The sequence below is a fragment of the Chrysochloris asiatica genome, unplaced genomic scaffold (assembly GCF_000296735.1).
Source record: "Chrysochloris asiatica unplaced genomic scaffold, ChrAsi1.0 scaffold00315, whole genome shotgun sequence".
Classification (NCBI taxonomy): domain Eukaryota; kingdom Metazoa; phylum Chordata; class Mammalia; order Afrosoricida; family Chrysochloridae; genus Chrysochloris; species Chrysochloris asiatica.
Genome location: NW_006408833.1, coordinates 1,345,030 through 1,350,430, shown reverse-complemented (window position 1 = coordinate 1,350,430; position 5,401 = coordinate 1,345,030). Strand labels below are relative to the sequence as shown.

Below are 5,401 nucleotides of genomic sequence, written 5' to 3'. Positions count from 1 at the left end.
AGAAACGGGGCAGCATGTGACCAGAAGGCACACGTGTCTCCTTGATAAGCCTGGGAGGCCTATTGGATGTCTACCTGAAGGGCAGAGTGAGCTGCTCAGTTTGGGGAGTTCGATTGTAAAAACGTCCATGTGAAGCGAATGTTTAATGTGTGGAAGGCTGACTCTAGGAGACCCAGCGGGATACCATTCCAGGGCTAGGGGATGAAAAAGCATGGAATTTCATACCACATAGACATGAAAAGGACAACTCAATCGGTCATACCAGGTGCACTATACACTGAAAGCCTCTGTACACTGATCATGCCAGGGCCACACTGAGTCACCGAGTCTAGAGCAGAATGTTAAAATGCAGAGCAGTCAAGTCCTGCTTCTTTTTAAAGTGCATTTACCTCCATCTGGACATTTGCTCTGTAAGCCTAGTCGTGGTCATGTGACACTGACCTCCAGGACATGGTCTTCCTTGCTCAGGATGACAAAGACCTGCATGTCACTGCTAGAGTTGAAGACCTGGACAGGTGGGAAGGCCTGGAGCTGGGGCATAGGCAGGCCTCTGTGCTCGGAGTTGGCAGTCAAGTGTACACTACCTCGGCTCTTGATCCACCGTATCATCCATGTGCTTGCCCACCGACAGGCTGTCATTCGCTATCCAGCTATTGGCATCCAGCTGTGAGGAGTGGGCCAAGTAGTGGGGGAGGTATTTAAACAGCTTGGTGTCAGGGAAGGGCAGGTGTCCCACAAACGGGCATCACTTCCATGTGGACGCGGTGGGTGGCCTGTGCGGCCACTAGCATAGACAAAACCCCGGAGCTCTTTCCACACACTGCCCAGTTGCTGCTATTATCCACAACTTCATAGATAAGTTTTGTTGTAAAATACTCATCCAATTCTGTCTGGGCTTCATCCTTGTCCACCTCCAGGAGGTCTGAAAGGCAAGTGATCGACACCTCCAGGGAACAGAGTGAGCCTGTTTTACAGTATTCCATTCCCCCCAAAAAAAACTGGGATAGCAATTTTAATATCAGACAAAGTATAGATTTTTTAAGACAAAATCTGTTGGAAGAGATAAAGGCAGACATTATATGAAGGGGGCTTCAAAAGGTTCATATAAAAATGGGATTAAAGGGTAATGGAATTTTCCCATGAAATTTACTTCCTTCCTTGTGATAAAAGCATCAATCCATCAAAAAGATTAAACAATTAGAAATAAACATGCACAAAATATTGGAGTACATAAATTATAAAGCAAACACTGATAAAATTGGGGAAAATAGTGCTACATTAATAGAGACTTCAGTACACACACCACTTTTTATTATTGGATAGAACTTCTAGAAAGAATACCAACAAGAAAACAGGTATTCTTTAATGAATGACACTAAATAAACTATATATATACAGAGCACTTTGCCCAACAGCACAATATGCTTTCTACTCTAAAATACACCACATGTCAGATCTTGATAAATTTAAGATTGAAATCAGATAAATTATTTTCTATGACAATAATGGAGTCAAACTAGAAGTCAATAACAAGAAGAAAAAACAACCGAAAAATGCAGAAATATGAAAATTGAAAAACACACAAACTACTAATGGGTCAAGGAAGAAATCAAAGCAAAACTTATGAGGTACAACAAAGGCAGTACTCAGGGAAACTTATAGTAATAAATGCCTACACAAGAAAGAAAGATCTCGACACAGACCCTGAACTAACTGAAAGGTTAGAGAATTGGACTGAGTGCATGCTGGAAAGAAAAGCTGAGCAGGAGTAGTGAGAGAAGGAGACAGACTGGTAAATGGCTGGCCAGACGTGACTCAACCATCTTGGGAGTAGCTTTGGCAACAGAAGGTGGCCTGGCAGAACAGATTCACACATGCACTGGGAAAGGTGAGATTCCTTCTTTTTTCTCCATGCTCCCTTGGTGACCCTACTCTCCAAGAGTTTAGAATCAGTTGGTCAGTAGGGATCCAGCTGTGCCGCGTTGGTTCCTGGATTCATGCAGGTTCTACTCTAGACCTACAGAACCCGCAATACCACCAGACCAGCATTTAACCAATCACCCTTCTCCCAGATGCCCTGTGGTCCTAACACACTGAAACCAGCTCCATCAAGGACCTCCATGAAATACTTCCAGATTGAGTGCCCTGAGCATAGATAAGGAGGAACATAGGATCTCCATCCAGAGCCAGGAACTCTGCTGTCACATCCTTCCCACACCCATCTCTTGAACTCTTTGGCTTGCAGGAGTCCCCCAGAGTTTTCTTCTCTATAGGTCCAACATCTGCACTGTTTTTTGTTTTGTTTAGGAGTTTGTTTTTTCCTTTTCTTGTTTCATTGTTCTTGTTTATCCTTTCTCCTTCTTTTTCCATTCCCTTGAATTTTTTCCTTTCTCCACTGCTACCCTTTTTGGCTTTTGTTTCTTATTTCTCCTCTTCCTTTTCTTCCCCCCTTTTGATCTTTCTTTACTACTCTCTACTCTTTCTTTTTTCATCTTCCCTCTCCCTGGTTTTTCTAAGTTTTTTACCCCCTCTCCTTTTATTTCCTCTCTTATTTGTCTCTTCTATAGCTCCATTTGCTTGTCCTTCTTCTCTTTTTCAGTTATTCTTAAGTTGTTTTTGTAAAAAATTTCCTCCCTTTATTTTCTTTCTTACAGCTCCATTTCCCTGTCCCTCTCATGTCTTTATAGTTATCATTTTTTTTTTACTGCCTGTTTTGATTTTTTTCTCTTTATTATTTTCTCTTTTCATTGATGGTTCTTTGTTTACTATATTTTGTTTTCTTGTGTTGGAGGGGAGGATTTTCTCTTTCCCCTCTAACAGGAAATAGCAACCTTGCCCATACAGCCCAGCCACAACTGTACCCTTGGCAGCTCTACCTACTGGGCAAGAGCCAGTACCAGCTTCTATACCACCTGATCAATGATAGCAGCAACACTAGCGAAACTGGGGTGTCCCAATGGCAAACAAGAATGGTATACATGCTTCCTTCCATTCTCTAACTATACCCACAGGAGACAATCCCACAATGCTTTGGAAACAACAAACAATTTTAGCTCACATGAAACAAGAGAGAATGGCTCAAACAGTGCCAGGAAATGTTTCTGAGGAAGAAAAGGTAATGGAAATAACTGGAAAAGAATTCACAAGAATGATAAGTAAGTACCTTTAAAGGATATATAGAAAGATCAAGGAAAGCAAGGAGATCACAGTAAAAACTTTAGAAGAATTCAGGAAAACACTGCAAGAACAAACAAACAAAATAAATGCAAATTTTGAGACAATACAAAACCTGCAATTAGAAATCCAGAAAATTAATATTAAGATCTCAGAAATGGATAATACATTGAAAGGCAAAGAAATAGATGCAAAATAATGAAAACCCAAATTAGTGAGCTTGAAGATAAATGGCTAAATGCTAGTATGCTATAACAACAATCAGAAAATAGAATGAAAAACAAACAAACAAAGCCTAAGAGTTATGTGGGACACCATAAAGAGGAACAATGTATTATTGGTGATCAGAATTCCAGAACAGGAAGAGACAATGAAAAGCACAGAGAAAGTTGTTAAAGAGTTGTTGAGAGAAAACTTCCCTAACACCATGAAAGAAAAGATAGGCATTCAAGAAACTGAACAAACTTCAAACAGGATAGACCCCAAAAGAAAATCACAAAGACATATCATAGTCAAACTCATAAAAACCAACGACAAGGAGAGAATCCTGAGAGTACCTTGGGAAAAATGAAAAAATTACTTACAAACTAGAAGCAATAAGGCTAAACTTTGATTTTTTCAGCAGAAACTATGCAGGCAAGAAGGTATGACATACAAAACTCTCAAAGAAAAAAATTGCCAACCAAAAATCATATATCCAGAAAAGCTATCCCTTAAATATGATGGCAAAATTAGGATATTTCCTGACAAACAAAAATGAAAGGAATCCGTATTAAAGCCATTTTACAAAATAATGCTAAAAGGTGTTCTTTGGACTGAGAAAGAACAACAGAAGACAATAATATGAGATTACCATACATGACAACACCACCCAGAACTCAATCCAGATAGGTTGTTGTTTTTGTTAAGTGTCATCTAGTCGGTTCCAACTCATAGTGACCCTGTATAGAGTTGCTAAGGCTTGAAATATTTGAGAGAGCAAAAGACCTCATCTTCTCCTGTGGAGTGGCTGGCAGGCAAACCACAGACTTGTGGTTTGCAGTACAGCACTTATCATATAGAAGTGTTAAAAGTAAAACAAATTTACAAGATTAAAAATAAGGAACCAGAGATATCAATTTATAATGAAGTCAGTTTCAAAACATAAAGAAGGAATAGTGTAGATACAGAACTTCCAAAAGGCAAGGAAATCAAGTAGGTTACCAGATAAAACAGACTGTTTTAAATAGGGAAAAATATTAATGAATTGCAGGGTAACCTCAAAGAAAATGAATACACCTACACATAAAAATGAAAAAGGAGAATCAGAAAGATTTAGTATGCATTATCACAACAGAAATTAAAATGCGAAGAAAATCAACAAAGAAAATTAACTCAGTGCAGAAAATTATATGGAACAAAGAAACTAGCAACACCACACACACACAACATACAGCAAAAGCAATCACTTCATGCCTATGGATAATTACACTGAATGTAAATGGATTAAATGTACCAGTCAAGAGACAGAGCAGAATGGATATGAAAACAGGATCCTTCAATCTTCAATATGCTGTCTATAAAAGACACATCAAAAAGATGGAGACAGCCTAAATGCCCATCAACAGAAGAATGGTTAAAGAAATTTTTGTACCTACACACAATGTAATGCTATGCAATGTTGAAGATTAATGATGTATCTGGGAAATATCACACAACATGGATGAACCTGGAGGACATTATGCTGAAATGATTAGTCAATTAGTCAATAACAAAAGGACAAATATAGTATTTGACCAATATTGTAAAAAAGTTAAGAAAGCATTTTCTTTATAAAAGAAACAATCTATGATGTTACGGAGGGGAGTAGTGAGGGAAAATTATTTACAGTGTAAGGGGTAGATGTATGTTAACATGGGTGACAGGGCAGGCAATATACAACAAGAGAAAGGTTAGCAAAGGAAAGATGAAGGTAACAGGAGACACAAGGAGGGATGCAATGTTAAAGTGAATAGAGATACATGGAAGGGATTGCAGTCATTGTAATGAAGCAAAGTATATGATTTGTTGAATCTAAAACTGATGATTACTCTGTAAACCATTCAATTCACAATAGTTATATATAAGGAGCTCTGGTAGCGTAGTGGTTAGGAATCGGGCTGTAAACTGCAAGGTCAGCAGTTCGAAACTACCAGCTGCTCCGCGGGAGAAAGATGAGGCTTTCTACTCCCGTAAAGATTTACACCCT

At 38.9% G+C, this 5,401-nt stretch overlaps 1 pseudogene; it reads right to left on the bottom strand.

The window, feature by feature from the left end:
* Positions 1–426: 426 nt before the first annotated feature.
* On the bottom strand, positions 427–983 carry LOC102822416 (annotated as a pseudogene).
* Between the last annotated feature and the right edge of the window lie 4,418 nt (positions 984–5,401).